Source organism: Hyaena hyaena, unplaced genomic scaffold (genome assembly GCF_003009895.1).
Source record: "Hyaena hyaena isolate Hyena2069 unplaced genomic scaffold, ASM300989v1 scaffold_526, whole genome shotgun sequence".
Lineage (NCBI taxonomy): Eukaryota > Metazoa > Chordata > Mammalia > Carnivora > Hyaenidae > Hyaena > Hyaena hyaena.
The window spans coordinates 734,034-749,393 of record NW_024081160.1 but is presented as its reverse complement, the minus strand read 5'-3'; the positions used below and the strand labels follow the sequence as shown (position 1 = coordinate 749,393).

The window sequence follows — 15,360 nt, the reverse complement described above, 5'->3', positions numbered from 1 at the left end:
TCCTACCCAAGGTTGCATACCTTGTGTGATAATAAACCCAGGTTCAGGGCTGGGGCTCTGCCTCCATGGCTCAGGCTTCCTGTTTGATTCACTGTGCTGGCCCTGGGACAATGGGGACATCAGATCAGGGCTCAGATTTGGGGGGGAATCAGTTAAGCCATGACACTGACCACGTGTGTCCCTGATCACCAGAGCTAATGAGAAGGCCATGAGTTCAAACATGTCCACTGATGACTGTTTAGCCCTGGCCCCTTCCAATTATTTCTTCTTTATTATACTTGTTTGTTACCAGGCTACTCCCAAACATACCAGAAAGCGCTTTGACACCCTCTTGGTTATTCTACAGTGAATTTCCACCTCCAGTTCTCGAGGTGGTCCCAGAGCCTCAGGAGAGGCTGAAAAAAGTGCTTGCCTGTGTGTTCTTTTTTTTTTTTTTAATTTTTTTAAATATTTACTTATTTCTGAGAAAGAGACAGAGCGTGCGCAGGGGAGGGCCAAGAGAGAGACACACACACAGAATCCAAAGCAGGCTCCAGGCTCTGAGCTGTCAGTACAGAGCCCGACGCGGGACTTGAACTCAAGAACCATGAGATCATGACCTGAGGTGAAGTCTGACGCCCAATCGACCAAGCCCCCCAGGTGCTCCATTTGCCCGTGTGTTCCAAGCTGTGCATGCATTGTGTTTTCAATGAGATGTAACTGTTTTCCTCAGAAGATTATTTTGGAAGAACAATATTTTAAAAATACATTTTAGTCAAGTTCGACCTCAAAAAAAATGACTAGGAAGATTTTGTTTAATTTAAAATTTTTTTTTCATAACTATTTAGTGAATAGCATGGAGAAATTATGTGAATGACAAAGCCAGCTTATCACAAAGTGTGGTTCCCTCTGGGCATGTGAAGTGCAAAAGAAGTTTTTCCTTTTCTTGTACATCCATTTGTACTCCAGGGCTTATTTACCATATATGTGTATGCGTTTCCTAAAGTGAATTACCATTGACTGAATTTTGACAAATGTGGGGATCTTAACAGGCCCCGATGAGGGTACTGCATGTGACAGCAGAAGGTAGGTAAGCCGATGCCATCCCATTGGCCACATCATATGCACCTGGCACAAGGTCAAGTCTCCCCAAAGCAGCATGAGGTTTTTCAAGTCTGGAAAGGTCTCCATAGGGATGCAAAGGACGGAACAGCCAAAACCTGAGTGAGCTTAATCCCTGCCTGATGTATGAGCGTAAAGTCATAAACTCTCACTTGAAGGAGAACAGACTGTGGCGGACAGCTGAGGGGGTCTTCATCTCAGCACTTCAGGAAGGAACGAGTGATCACAGGACCCGGGCTGTTAGCCTTCTTCGGGAAATACCATGGCCTTCCAAGTGGCCCAAGTGATTGACAGTCTTCAGCCTCAGGAAAGGCGAGTCGTGATGGGTCTTTGATTCAGACTTTAAAGTCACTTTAAAGATTGTGCTGTAATTAGATCAGCGGGTCAGCAAACTGTCTCTATCAAGAACCAGATGGAAGACGCTTTAGTCTGCACAGGCTGCATGATCTCTGTTGCAGCTACTCAGCTCTGCCCTCCGAGCATGGAAGTAGCCACAGACCACAGTGAATGAACGTGGCTGTGTGTCAGCAAGGCAAGCAGATTCATCAGGCAGAGGAAGGATCCTCTTTTTGGTGGCATTTATTACAAGGAAATAATAGCAGAAAAGGTGTTAGCTGCTACCCATGCCACTTGTTCCACAGGATGCTGCCAAAACAAAGGGACCAGATCACCATGCAACACAGAACGAGGGCACCATGTTGCCAAGCAGCCAGCTGTACTGCAGCTTAGCAGTTTCAGAACCTGTATCTGTACCTTAGTGGGGGTGAGGGTGGGGGGCAGATGGCCTTCAGCCTTACTAGAACCTGGGAGACAATGAGAAACAGTCTCATGACAGCCTCCCTGACACAGGGCGAATGAGAGGCAGGTTGGCCTTGTAACAGCTCCCATGCACTGCGATTGGGGAGACCGCTCAGTGTCCCACCAAAGGTAGGTCAGCTGTGCCTAGGTCTTCAGGGTCCCGGGGCACAACATTGCCCTGCACTGTGTTTCAGGAAATGTGTAAGTGCCAGGCTGGACTTGGCCCATGGGCTATCATTTGCTGACTTCTGGTTTCGAATTTTCTCATGTATGCATTTTTAATGAATGAATATACCTTCAATCATCCTATACCGAGATTTATAAAATCACAGGTTAAATCTATTAAATTAATTATTAAAATACATGAGTTAATTCTATACCTTAATATTTTCTGAATCACATGGCACTGTTTTCTCTTCAGACACAGATTCTTTATTTTTTTTTACTTGACATCCACCACTATCGTGAGGTAAGATAAACCTATCAAGTTGTAGGGTTAATGTTTTATAGATGAGGAACTGGTCCAAATCACAGAGAGAATATCCTGAGAATTGTCAAGCCTAGAACAGAGACTAGAATTCTGAGCACTGCATGCCAGTCTAGGCTTCATTCAGTCCATCGGACCACGAGCCAGAAGCTAGGCATTGTCTGTCTTTCCAGGTCTATTCAGGCTCCAGCATGGTGCCCAGTCCAACACGGGCTCAGTAAACTCTTATCTGATTTACACATGGATACTGCCTCTCCCCCTCCCTATTTTACTTCATCATCTATAAAGTAAACCTAAATTCTTGTGAAACACTAAAACTCCTTTTACGGAAAAGTGTAGTGACATAAAACATTAGCTAAAGGATTGAAAACCCTTGGGCCTTAGGTATTTATTGTTTCACTTTTGCTTTATTATAAGAACTTATTGGGGAGCAAAGAAAAGGTGGAAACCAGGAGAACCCTAGTCAACATATACAACAGAAGAGATGTGTCTTTTTAGTTTTGTTTTATAAAACTGGAGGGAAAGATGGGACCATTAAGAAAGAGATTGGCTTCATTTGTGAATGGGTGTCTGGCCATTGTTAATTCAGTTAGCTTGTAATAATGTCATTTAGTTAAGGAAACTAACTCATTAAGAAAATTAGTATGAAGATTAGGTTACTGCCAAACGTTTATTGCTTGGAAGAGCCAAGTTTCAAGGCATGGAGTTAATATGTTGGCACCTTTATTACTTAAATATTTTCTACAGACAGCATCTGCCTGATGGGAGAAATACAGTGTGTAGAGAGACATTGAAGGATTTCCATAAGGTCTTCCAGCAAGACAACTTTAGCCATTCAGTTATGAATCACATCAACATTCAGAAAGAATTTTGACATGTACTCATTTTACAAAGTAAATATTCTCCCTTAAAAATGAATTTAATATTTTCCAAATCTCAGTGCCTTGAGTTTTTGTTTGCATTGACTTTGGATTCACTTCTAAAGACTGTGGCTCTTCCTTAGTTAATTCATTCATAGTATATTTATTGATTTTAATAGGTGCCAAGCACCAAGCAAGCCCCGAAGTATAGGATGACAGATGAAACATCCGTGACCCTGTCTTCATGGGGCTCAGAGTCTAATGAGTAATTCTGGCATAAATAAAATCTCCTGAGTATCTATTATGGATTTGAGCCAAAGGGCCTTAATGTTACCTTAGACTATCCCCAAATCAATTTATCATTAGAGTCTGATCCTGTATTATATTAGGACCTAATCTTCAAGCCTGACATCCCTGTCCAATTATTTTTTAAGCTATTTTTGAATCACAACCAGTGTTCCAATCCTAACTTTCTAATGCTAACAGAATTAATCACCAAATTATAATATACTTATTCAATGGAGTATTCATGCTATGGGTTATTCTGAAGCTATTAAATGATGAAGACATATGCATGATATAATAGTAATGAACAAAATAGCAGTATATGGTTGCAATCATCATAGCTTTAAAAATAGGAGGAAAAGACAAAGTACATTCACCAACATCTAATTACTACTATGAAGAGCATACTGTAAGAGGGGCTTGAGCTGAAATACTGTTTGTTTGTTTTTTTTAGGTGAAATCAGGTTCACACCCCCAGGTCCTAGGCAGGTTGGAAAATGAACAGTTGAAATACGCTAGATAGAACATGAACATACACTAACTTGACTGTAATTTAAAAAACAAACCATACTACTGTTTGTTCTTTAATAATCAAAGAGAAATGTAGATTTTGTGAGGTCTGAAGCTTATACAATTTGGTAGTGGTTCTCACTAAGGAAAAAAATATCAAATTATGAATACAAAATGCTTAGGACAATATCAGGTCCTTAGTGAATTTCATGACATGAAGAAGTTTAAGTTTCCTCAGCTTTGTGGCAAATCCATCTTTGGCAATGATATAAACACATATTTTGGTTCAGGTACACAATAGAAGCAAAGAACATAGGTGAACACCATCTTGCAGAGATGTCGTGGGCTGCCTCTAGAACCATAAGATTATGAGTACATTTTTTCTTCTCTGTCTTGGTCAAATATTTTAACATAATCATATTATTGTTACCCAGGGGAGCACGATTTCCAAGAAGAGACAAGTTTACTAAAAATATTCCATAGGTCAAATCTACTAGTATAGGTCCTCAGCTTTCTTTGGTTATGCATTAGCTAGCCAACAGTTCTGAGGTCCTTCAGTTTCTTCAAAGATCATGTTTGTTTCCTAAGTGGCAATATGTGTTCCATTCACTTGGATGAAGTTAGAAGATCGATGTCATTACCAACCTTTTGTTCAGCTGGGTTTGAGAAACACAAGTAAAGAGCTCACAATGTGAGGTTTCAGTAGTAGGTATCTACTCTACAGTCTTCTTGCTTTGCACTCCCTACTTCAAAGCTGCACAGAAAATACCATGGGGAAGCTTGGACTACAGTGGTTTTCTCAGCTCCAGATCCTTGTGCCTGAGCTATCCTGGCCAGTAGTGCCTTGGCTTTTATACCCCTAGCTTCCCCTAAGAGTTTTATTTGCAGTATAATCCAATGAATCAATGATTCTTGAGGAAATAGCTATCCTCATGTGTCTGCAAAACAACTTGAATATGGGAAGATCATGAACTTCAGTTTCAGGTAGATTCTAGATAAGCCTTTACTTGGTATGTGATTATGATCAAACCACTCAGTATGTTACTGGGAGCATACTGAGTATATAATACATCAGTAAAGATGCTTCCCTTCCTTTCCTGCTTTAGTAGTGTAGCTAGCTCATGTAGGTCATGCTGAACTGACATTGCCAGTGAATGACACTTCTTCACTCCTTGCATACTCTGTCAAAGGCTTGATTTCAAAACTTTTCTGTCCAAAATGGAAGTAAAAGTCAAACATAGAAAGAAAGAAAAAAAGAAAGAAAGAAAGAAAGAAAGAAAGAAAGAAAGAAAGAAAGAAAGAAAGAAGGAAGGAAGGAAGGAAAGAAGGAAGGAAGGAAGGAAAGAGAGAGACAGAGAAAGAAAGGAAAGGAGAAAGGGAGGAAGGAAAAAGAAAGAAAGGAAAATGGAAGAAAAAAGAAAGGAAAAGGGGAGAGGAGACAAAAGAGAAAAAAGCCAAATAGCTCTTGTATATGTGCTTTGCCTTCTTTGCTGAAGTATACTTCACATTGCCTCTGGACCAAATCAGCAAATTGACCTGTCATGAATTTTTTTTTCTGCCTTTACACAACTTCACTTCATCTGAGAATTACACAGCCTATTAGGCCAGACTCTGCTCCTTATGGTATTAGATTACATATCTGGCTCTGGTCTGTCAGACAAATAAATTTTCTGGCAGTTTGGGAGACTCTCCCCTGACCACATTCCATGTGTAAATGAGTGATGTCAACATGGCTCCATCCAGTCGGTGGGAGTATCTCTCAGTGGCTATTCAGTAATTCCCTGTCTCAAGTCCCTCTCTGTATCATGTTTCTAACCATCCAAGAGAAACTGAGATTCAAGCATTGATGGAAGGAGGTTGGACAGGGCCAGATGTGAGGAGACCCAAGTGCTTACGTCCTTACTGCTGTCAGCACGTTGGGAAGGGCACCGGAGAATCCAAATTCAAGGTAGATGCCACCCTTACCATAGCTCTTCTGCCGAGATGGGCAGAAGTTCTTCTTTCGGGCTTGCCTGTGCCCTCATGGGAGGTTTCTTTGGCATTTAAGCCTCATTCACTCAGTACTGGGCAAACTTAAGTTGGGTGAATTATAAGGAGTCAGAGTAATATAAATGTTTTCTCTGGACTTAGTGTCCTCTAAAGTTTTGTGCAAAAACTAAGATGTATTACTTCACCCCTTGTGCATTCTTCACATGGAATTGGTGACTCTTCAAACTCTCCTGTGCCTTCTCTTTCTGCCCATCAAACCCTCTTCCACAGAAGGGTTTCCCTTGAAGAGCCATGAGAGGAGAGGAGAGTAATTCTGTCTTCATTTTTATCTCTGATTAGCAGGAGAGGAGATTGTGGACAGTTCATGACATCTATGTTGTAGAGCAGAGAACGTGGAACACCAAAAGCACAGGCCTTTCCCTGAATAAGGCGCCCAAGGGTTCTTTTCTTTCTCTCATGCGCACAGCATTTTCTGGTCCTCACTCCCACCAATTACTTCAACGTCTCTGAGCTGGGAAGGACTTGTGTTGGGCCATTGACACTCCCCATATCCTCTTTGCCCTGGTTTTGGTCCTTGAGAACAAAACTGCCTTCCTTGGGGAACTTTGTCCTGGGGGTGGACTTGACCTCTCCAGAAAGATTTTATGCTTGTTAAAAGACAAATTCACAGTGATCGAGATTCACTGAGAGGGAAAGTAAAACAGCTCAGGGTTCCGTGCGTGATGAGTAGGTGAAGAGGACTGTCCGTGTCATGTCAGAATCCAAAGCTGATGCCCCAAGTTGACCACAATTGCTAGATTCCAGAGAGCACTTCTGTTCTGCATGTTTCAAATAACCTCTGTTCTTGTAACTATTTCTTTTGTACTATCAATTTTCCCAAAATGCTTCACTGTAAAATGTTTATCAATCTTGTTCAGTTTTTTTAAAAAATTTTTAAAAATGTTTATTTTTGAGAGGCAGAGAGAGAGACAGAGTGCAAGCAGGGGAGGGGAAGGGAGAGAGGGAGACAAAGAATCTGAAGCAGGTTCCAGGCTCTGAGCTGTCAGCACAGAGCCGGATATGGGGCTTGAAGTCATGAACTGCGAGATCGTGGCCTGAGCCCAAGTCGGACGCTTAACCGATTGAGCCACCCAAGCACTCCCCAATCTTGTTCAGTTTTAAAACAGATTTTTCAGGAAAGTTTGAGTGTTATATACACCTAATAAGACTTTAATTAAAAAACATTCACTTAGTATTACTGGCAATGCATATTGATTATTCTAATTTAATATTAAAAGCAAAATTAAATGTAAATAAAATCATTGTATTTAATGAATGTCATTTAGTGATAAGTTAATAGTGAATAGTTTTTAATGTATTAAAAGTTTGTAACTAATTGAAATTCTAGATCACTAATTTCATTTGTAAATCATAACATGTAACGTGAATTACTATTTAATGTCTTTAGCAAGTGATGCGCAATGAGTATAAATATGTATTTTACTAGTAATTATATCTTTGTTTACTTGGCATGTGTCCTAAATTTAAAAATGCCATGACAGTGTAGTTCTGCCTTAGTTCTTCTTGGGAATTATAAATTAATCTTCTAGTAGATTTCACTACCTGACACACGCTATACACGACAGCCAAATTGTTCTTGCCTAAGCAAAACCCCAGCATTTTATTCGCATCAGTATATACTTTCTGGGAATCTTAAGGAAACCATGGCCCAGCCATGCCCCTCTGCTTATGTTCTTGATCATGCTGCATGCACATGACTCATCCTTCTAGGGCCATCATAACCAGGGAGCTAAATTCCGACTTCATTCAAAACCCGGGCTGCACATGACATCTTCCTGGAACTCTCCTGGCCTTCCTCTCTCTCCCCGACTCCTGTGGCACCCACTGCCTGAGCTACTCACTTAATAGTTAACCCTCCTTACGTTGTCCCGCCACGTTCATAAGCATAGTCTTCCTCCCTCATGAGACCACAAGTCCCTTCCCGGTCTTTGTGTCTTCCACACGTGGCATTATGCCAGGTAGTCAAAAAGTTGTGAATCCATCCAAATGTGTAGTCAAAATACTTTGTACCACTTACTACAATACACTGCGGTGTGTCACGTTGCCCGGTTAAATAAAAAGCCCGTGGTGTTTACGGATTTAGTATTTTTGGAATAGAATATTTTCAAACATCCCAGAAGTCAGTACCTTATAATATAATATGCAATGGTGTCTAGAGACTAGATTAACTGTATGTATCCCATCCCCCAAAATACGTTTTTGTTATTTATTACATGATGTAACTTAATCCTCAAAACATTTCCTGTGAGGTGATTATTCCTATTCCAATTTCATGGAACTACATACTGAAGAAAATATGTGTTCCAGTTGGATTTACCAACTGAGTGATGTGTGGGTGTCTTACAGTGCATTCCTCAAGTGGTTTACTGTCTAATTAGAATTGTTTTTCAGTCTTATTTTTAGTAAGTGTTTTTAATGTAAACCTTAAAATAAAAGCAGATTCTGAAGTATATAATGGCATTGGTCATTAAGAATAAGACACCTCGGGGGCTCCTGGGTGGCTTAGTCGGTTAAGCGTCCGACTTTCCCTTAGGTCATGATCTCGCGGTTGTGGGTTCCAGCCCCGCGTTGGGCTCTGTGCTGACTGCCAGTTCAGAGCCTGGAGCCTCTTTCGGTCTGTGACTCCCTCTCTCTCTGACCCTCCCCTGCTCATGCTGTCTCTCTCTCTCCTAGAAATAAATAAAACATAAAAAAAAAAAAAATTAAAAAAAAAAAGAATAAGACACCTCAGATTGTTTTAGGAATTGGTAAAGATCGTTCATAAACAGATAAATCCATCTATCCCCCTACTAACATGATAATAGTGGAAATAAGTACTGGTATTGGACACATGGTGTTTGCCCAGTTATTTTAACGTTTGCAGCACTTAACTAGGAAATGCTAAGTCTTGAACTGGACTCTGAGCTCTGCCTATTCTACTCCTCAAGCTCCAACCAAAGTCTAGCCTCCATTTATCTTCCTTTAAATCCTCCAATTTCCTCCCACCTAAGTGCCTTCCCCATCCGTGTCCATCTCGCTGCCAAATGTTCTGTTTTTCTTAAGCCATGTGAAATAGATCACTTCTACCCATCTCGGTTTAAATGTCACTAGAATCAGGTATTTCCTGACCCGAGATCCCTTCAGCTAAAGAGGGCTCCCCCGTTTTCCTTTGCAAATGGTTCTTGATTATTGGTGCCATTGTTTATTGCCTTTGCCAATTGATAAATTCTGTGGGTGCAGTGAGTATGTCTGCTTTGCTGACCAGGGCACCCCCATCATATTCAGTCTGGTTCATGGCAGGTGCTCCTCAGTATCCACCAAACGGAGGAATGATTGGAACACTTTTAAAATCCCATGTTTAATGAATGCATTTTGTTAATATGGCCAAAATTCTTAAGATCAAAAATAAGCTGATCTAATGACAATTAGGGTAACAGAAACAAGTCAGATAAAGTCATTGATATTTAGATAATCTAACATGCAAGGGGATCATATTCAGTAATTAGCTCCCGCTCTCTAGGAATACAGTGAGAAGGTTTTAATGAATACACCTCTTTTCCCTATTACTCAAATTAGCAAATAGCATAACTGCACACTTTCAAATGTAAAGGAAGAGTTTCTAGGAAACAACAGGTGCTGGCGAGGATGTGGAGAAAGAGGGCCCCTCTTGCACTGCTGGTGGGAATGCAAACTGGTGCAGCCACTCTGGAAAACAGTGTGAAGGTTCCTAAAAAATTAAAAATAGAAATACCCTATGACCCAGCAGTTGCACTACTAGGAATTTATCCAAAAGATACAGCAGTGCTGATGCATAGGGGCACATGCACCCCAATGTTTATAGCAGTGCTTTCAACAGTAGCCAAAATATGGAAAGTAAATGTCCAGCAACCGATACATGGATAAAGATGTGGTTTATATACACAATGGAATACTACTCGGCAAGGAAAAAAACAAAATCTTGCCATTTGCAACAACGTGATGGAACTGGAAGGTATTTGCTAAGTGAAACAAGTCAGAGAAAGATAGATATCATATGTTTTCACTCATATGTGGAATTTTGAGAAACTTAACAGAAGACCATGGGGAAGGAAAGGGAAAAAAATAATTACAAAAGAGGGAAGCAAACTGTAAGAACCACTTAAATACAGAGAAGTAACTGAGGGCCGATGGGGGGTGAGGGGGAAGTGGGGGATGGGCCCTGGGGAGGGCACTTCTTGGGATGAGCACTGGGTGTTGTATGTAAGCGACGAATCATGGGAATCTATTCCTGAAACCAAATTCCACTGTATACACTGTACATTAGCCAACTTGATAATAAATTATATAATAAAAAATAAATAAATAAAGGAAGAGTTTAATTAAATATTAATATCACCGTCCTGGAAAAGGGTACAGTAGTTTATCCTTTTTCAAGAATTAAGGCCTGTCTCTGAATATACATTTAGCTCTAAAACATATTCTTCCATAAATGTGCTTTTAAATTAAACTTGAAGATTGTGACCAACATATTTTCTGAATTCAGGTACTTTCAGATACCAAGGAAATATATCAAATGAAGGATAATCTAAGGTTATTAACAAAATAAGGAAAATTTTTTTATTAAAAAGATTCATCATACAAAGAAAAAACATCTTCACAGTGGAATGAAGAAACACCACATTAATAAGACATCTGTAATTTTTCCATGCAGTGTCTTAAAAAAACCTGCCTTCTGAAGGTAGTAAGTTATACTTTAACTTTACTTTTAAGTTATACTTTTAACTTTACTAAAGTATACTTTAGCAGAAAGGTAGAGCTCATCAGAATTTTGCCACGGTATGAAATATTTTGACGGAGGAAAACATATTTATCCACAAATGGAATATTTAATGAATGGACATTTGTGCTTGTAGAGGAGTTTTAATAGTTTGAGGGATAAGTGGAATGTCAAGAATGCACAAAGCTGTCAACATTATCAGAAGAAAGAGATGTTTTTACAAGCAGCTTTTCATGTAAAACAGCTTAAAATAGCCCCTGTGACCCTGTGACATTGTTCCACTTGTGCAGGCAGATTTGCAAACAGAAGCTTGAGGCCAGGTTAGAGGGTTGGTGGAATTTTCCTGTTTCCAGGATTTGAATTTTGTCTAACGGCCATGTTGCTTTAATAAAAAACGAAACAAACAAAAACAAAAACAAAACACGAAAGGGAATTCAGGCCCTTTGAATGATTCAGTATGGGTAGCTCTGTCCCATTGACTCACCGCTGTGAAAATGGGATCCTGCCCGGACAGAATTCTGAGGTGTGATAATGGCCTGTAACATTACGGCAGAATGGCCGGTTCGGTAAGACCGGATCACTGTGGGTCAGATCTTGCCTTCACAGCCAGGGGAGGTGACAGCAGGAAGCAGAAAGGTTCTTAATTCTCACCTGTGTCAAGTTCTGTCTCACCGTTGAAGGGTCTTTGGATTTCCAGAAACTTCCTTCAGAACATCTGCACAGGCAATGTTACTGAGGGCTGATTTGCTTACACTGAGCTTAGTGACAATATATGAACTTTCTTGTAGATAGAAAAATGCACTTTCTGCTCTCTCTACACAGTCTTTCGCTTATTCTCATCTGTCTTATTCCCTGAAAAAAAAGTTATGAAATCAATTGTGTGTCTTTAAAATGGTAAGTTCTTAACGTTGGGATATACATCATATACTATAAATACAGGGCAAATTCTACTCTGTGGAACTGATCATTGAAAGGATTCTTTACTTACAAGTAAGTTATTAAGAAATTATATGCCCAAACCTTCCGAACTAGAGAGTTCAAAAGACAGGTGCTCACACTCTGTGTTGTAAACTTGTGTTTGAAAAAGATGTTGTCTGAATTCGATAGACAAAGGAAAAAGAAACCATCCACAGCTTCCTCGTCACTCCTAAGCGCTGGACCTGTTTGTGCTCGTATGAGGATCAAAAAGTTTAGCTTAAAAAATAGGTGTTTTTTTTTTTTTTGTCGTCGTTACTGGTTTTAATTTTCAGGAGGGAGGAAAGGAGACTTACGAGAAATACATTTCCGGTGGATCACAGATAGGGAGTCAAATGAAATGACTGATCAAACACAAGAGGACTAGAAGGAATCCCGTGGAAGTGTTTTTATGATTTTTAAGCGTGGAAGCTCTTTGAAAGTATGGCACAAAATCCAGATGCTGTGTAGAAAAAGATTCAAAAACTGTACTGCATAAAATTTTAAAGAATCTGTATCTTGAGAAAAAAATTTAATGACAAGTAGGAAAAGTATTTGAAACATTATTGACAAAGGGTTAATTTTCTAATACAGAAATTTTCATGTGCAATGACTACATAAAAAGAGTGGAGCCAGTTCCAGTTCCAGTGGAAGCATGAAACAGGAATTGGTTACAAATAGGAAATTTGCACTAAAAGAAATACAATAATCCGTAAATGTACACACATACACTAAATCTTAATCTCACAACTGAGTAAATAGAACAGATGAGTAGAAATGTGTTTTGATCTATCAGAAAGGACTAAGTTAGGGAAAAAAAGCATATTCCAGCATGGAATAGGGAGAGGAGAGTTACCCTCCAAATTGTTGACTGGTACAAAATTATTAATACCCAGAACTTCCATCTCATCAGCTCCATGTATAGAAGTTTATCTTGTAGAAAATACATACAGGAGCATCTGGGTGGCTCAGCCAGTTGAGCGTCTGACTTTGGCTCAAGTCACGATGTTGCATTTCATGGGTTTGAGCCCCACGTCAGGCTCTGTGCTGATAGCTAAGACCCTGGAACCTTTTTTGGATTCTGTGTCCCCATCTCTCTCTGCCCTTCCCCTGTGCATGCTCTCTCTCCCCCTCTCTCTCTCAAAAAATAAATAAACATTAAAAAAATTTTATACAAAAAAAGAAAATACATAGAAAGATGTGCATTACAGCCTTGCTTTTAAAGGATTTGAATAAAAGTTCGTTCCTCTAGATAACAGAATACTATACAGCCATATAAGGAATAAGGCGGAGCTGTATATACTGATGGAAGAAAATGTCATGGTATATTTTTTTCATTTTTCATTTTATATAGAGAGAGCGTGATGGGGGTAGAGGGGCAGAGAGAGAAGGAGAAAGAGGGAATCTCAGAGCATAGCCCAATGCGGAGCTTGATCCCACAACCCTGGGATCATGATCTGAGTTGAAATCAAGAGTCAGCTGCTTAACTGACTGAGACACCCAGGTGACCTGTCACAACGTATTTTTATGTGTAAAAAGCAAAATAGGCTGTGTGTACACTCCCCTCTGCATGTGTTACATATGAAAAACCAAAATATATATGTATATATAGACATATCCATACATGAATACGTATTTGTGCAAAGAAAATATCCCCCAAATATATAAAAGTGTGAATAGTGCCTATTTCTGGGAAAGAAAAGCATATATTTTGTCCTTTGTAACTGTTTTGAGTTTTTGCATGAAAGTACTATGTACTTGGGGCGCCTGGGTGGCTTAGTCGGTTAAGCGTCCGACTTTCGCTTGGGTCATGATCTCGCAGTTCGTGGGTTCGAGCCCCGCGTCGGGCTCTGTGCTGACTGCCAGCTCAGAGCCTGGAGCCTGTTTCAGTCTGTGACTCCCTCTCTCTCTGACCCTCCCCTGCTCACGTTGTCTCTCTCTCTCCTAGAAATAAATTTTAAAAAATATTTTAAAAAAAAGAAAAGAAAGTACTATGTACTTGTTACGGTAATTAAATAAGAAGCTACCTTAGACTGGAGCACCCTAAAACCTTGAGGGCTGACCTAAGCAAACCAAAACTGATGCCAGGGTCACTGAGCTTGTATCTGAGAATGGGAAACTTTGGAACAATGGATCTCAGTCAACCAGGCTTTCCCAAATAAGGCCACTGCTTAAGCTATAGCCAATCAAGTGATTTCCTTGGTTTGTTTCTGAGTCTTCTCTAGAAGATTCTCTCCCCTAGCTCCTGTCAGGGGAGCCTCCCAGCCTGTGCTTTCAGATTCACAATTTTAATGTACCTCAGTTTACATTTTAACATGTGCACGGTCACTTACCTTTCTAATGAGGCTATGGTGACAGCCCATTGTTTCACAGCCCTTCCCACCCAACCTCGTTCTGCTGTGAGAAGCGCCAGTTTTAACCATTTTCCTTTGAACTTCTTTGGGTGGTAAATACATATGACACAGCAACAATAAATAATAGTTTTATACCATTAGTGCTTCATTTATTGTCCTTAGAGATATCTTCCCCTGCTGTGAGACTTCTACTTCATCTTTCCCTGCTTTAGTTTCTTCATTGTAAAGAAGATTGAGTTTATTTCATTTAAAATAAATGCAGTAGCTAATTGAAGTGTTGTATTTGTAAGGTTCTGTGTGGTTGGAATGAGCTAATAGAGGTCAAGTTCTTGGAGCAGTACTTTATATGTGGTTAACATATTCGACGTGTTAATTACGATTCTTTTGTAGCATTAATATTAACAATTTAATATTACTTGTAGCAGTTCCTTGGCCCACATTTGATACTTATGCTACGGTTTCTGGTCATACTGCTGATTAATTGGTAATCCTCTAACAGATTTTCCCTGCTGTAAGGGGCCCCTTATCTCTAAGAGGACATTAACACTTCCCGGTGTACTAGCCTGCCTTTCTTTGCTTCCATTTCCTGCACGCCTGTCCTCTTGGCCCCTTCAGAGAGAGAATTCTCCAGTGTTCAATGCCCTGCTTGCCTGCAGGGTCATCTTTTGTATAATTTTGACTCTATCACTGTCACTCTGTCTGCTTCCCTCCACCGCTGAACACCCTCTCTTGTGTTTATAACATATGGGCCAAATCTTCATCTAATGAGGCCCCGGAGGTATATGAACTCTTTCATCGAGACAAAGCTAAAAGAAAATACCCACCATCTATATAACACTTCTGATATAATGTATTGAGTATAGGTGGAGCTATATTAAACACCTATTTAATTGAAATTTTTAATTCATTTTTAAGCTATGGTACCCAAAAGAAGACTTCCCTAATTTATTAATTTCAAACTAATGGTATTGAAGGGTTTTGGGTGTATTTGCTTGTCATTGTGCCAATTTCTTAAATCTTCTGTGCTTCAGTTTTCTCATCAATAAAGTAAAAATAATATTACCTCCCTCACCAGAGTTAAATGTCTCGGTGATACAATAGTTTGATATTTTATAGTAAGTGTTCAGCAAATAACATCTGTAACCAAAGTGATGATGATGGTAGTGGTGGTGGTGATGATGATGGTGGTGGTGGTGGTGGTGGTGATGACGGTGGTGGTAGTGATCT

The 15,360-nt window shown here is 39.9% G+C and overlaps 1 protein-coding gene across 1 annotated transcript in view; it reads left to right on the top strand.

The window, feature by feature from the left end:
- The window catches only part of SEMA5A (semaphorin 5A), a 310,846-nt gene that overhangs the window by 206,223 nt on the left and 89,263 nt on the right, over positions 1-15,360 (top strand). The gene's annotated exons all lie outside the window — the stretch shown is intronic.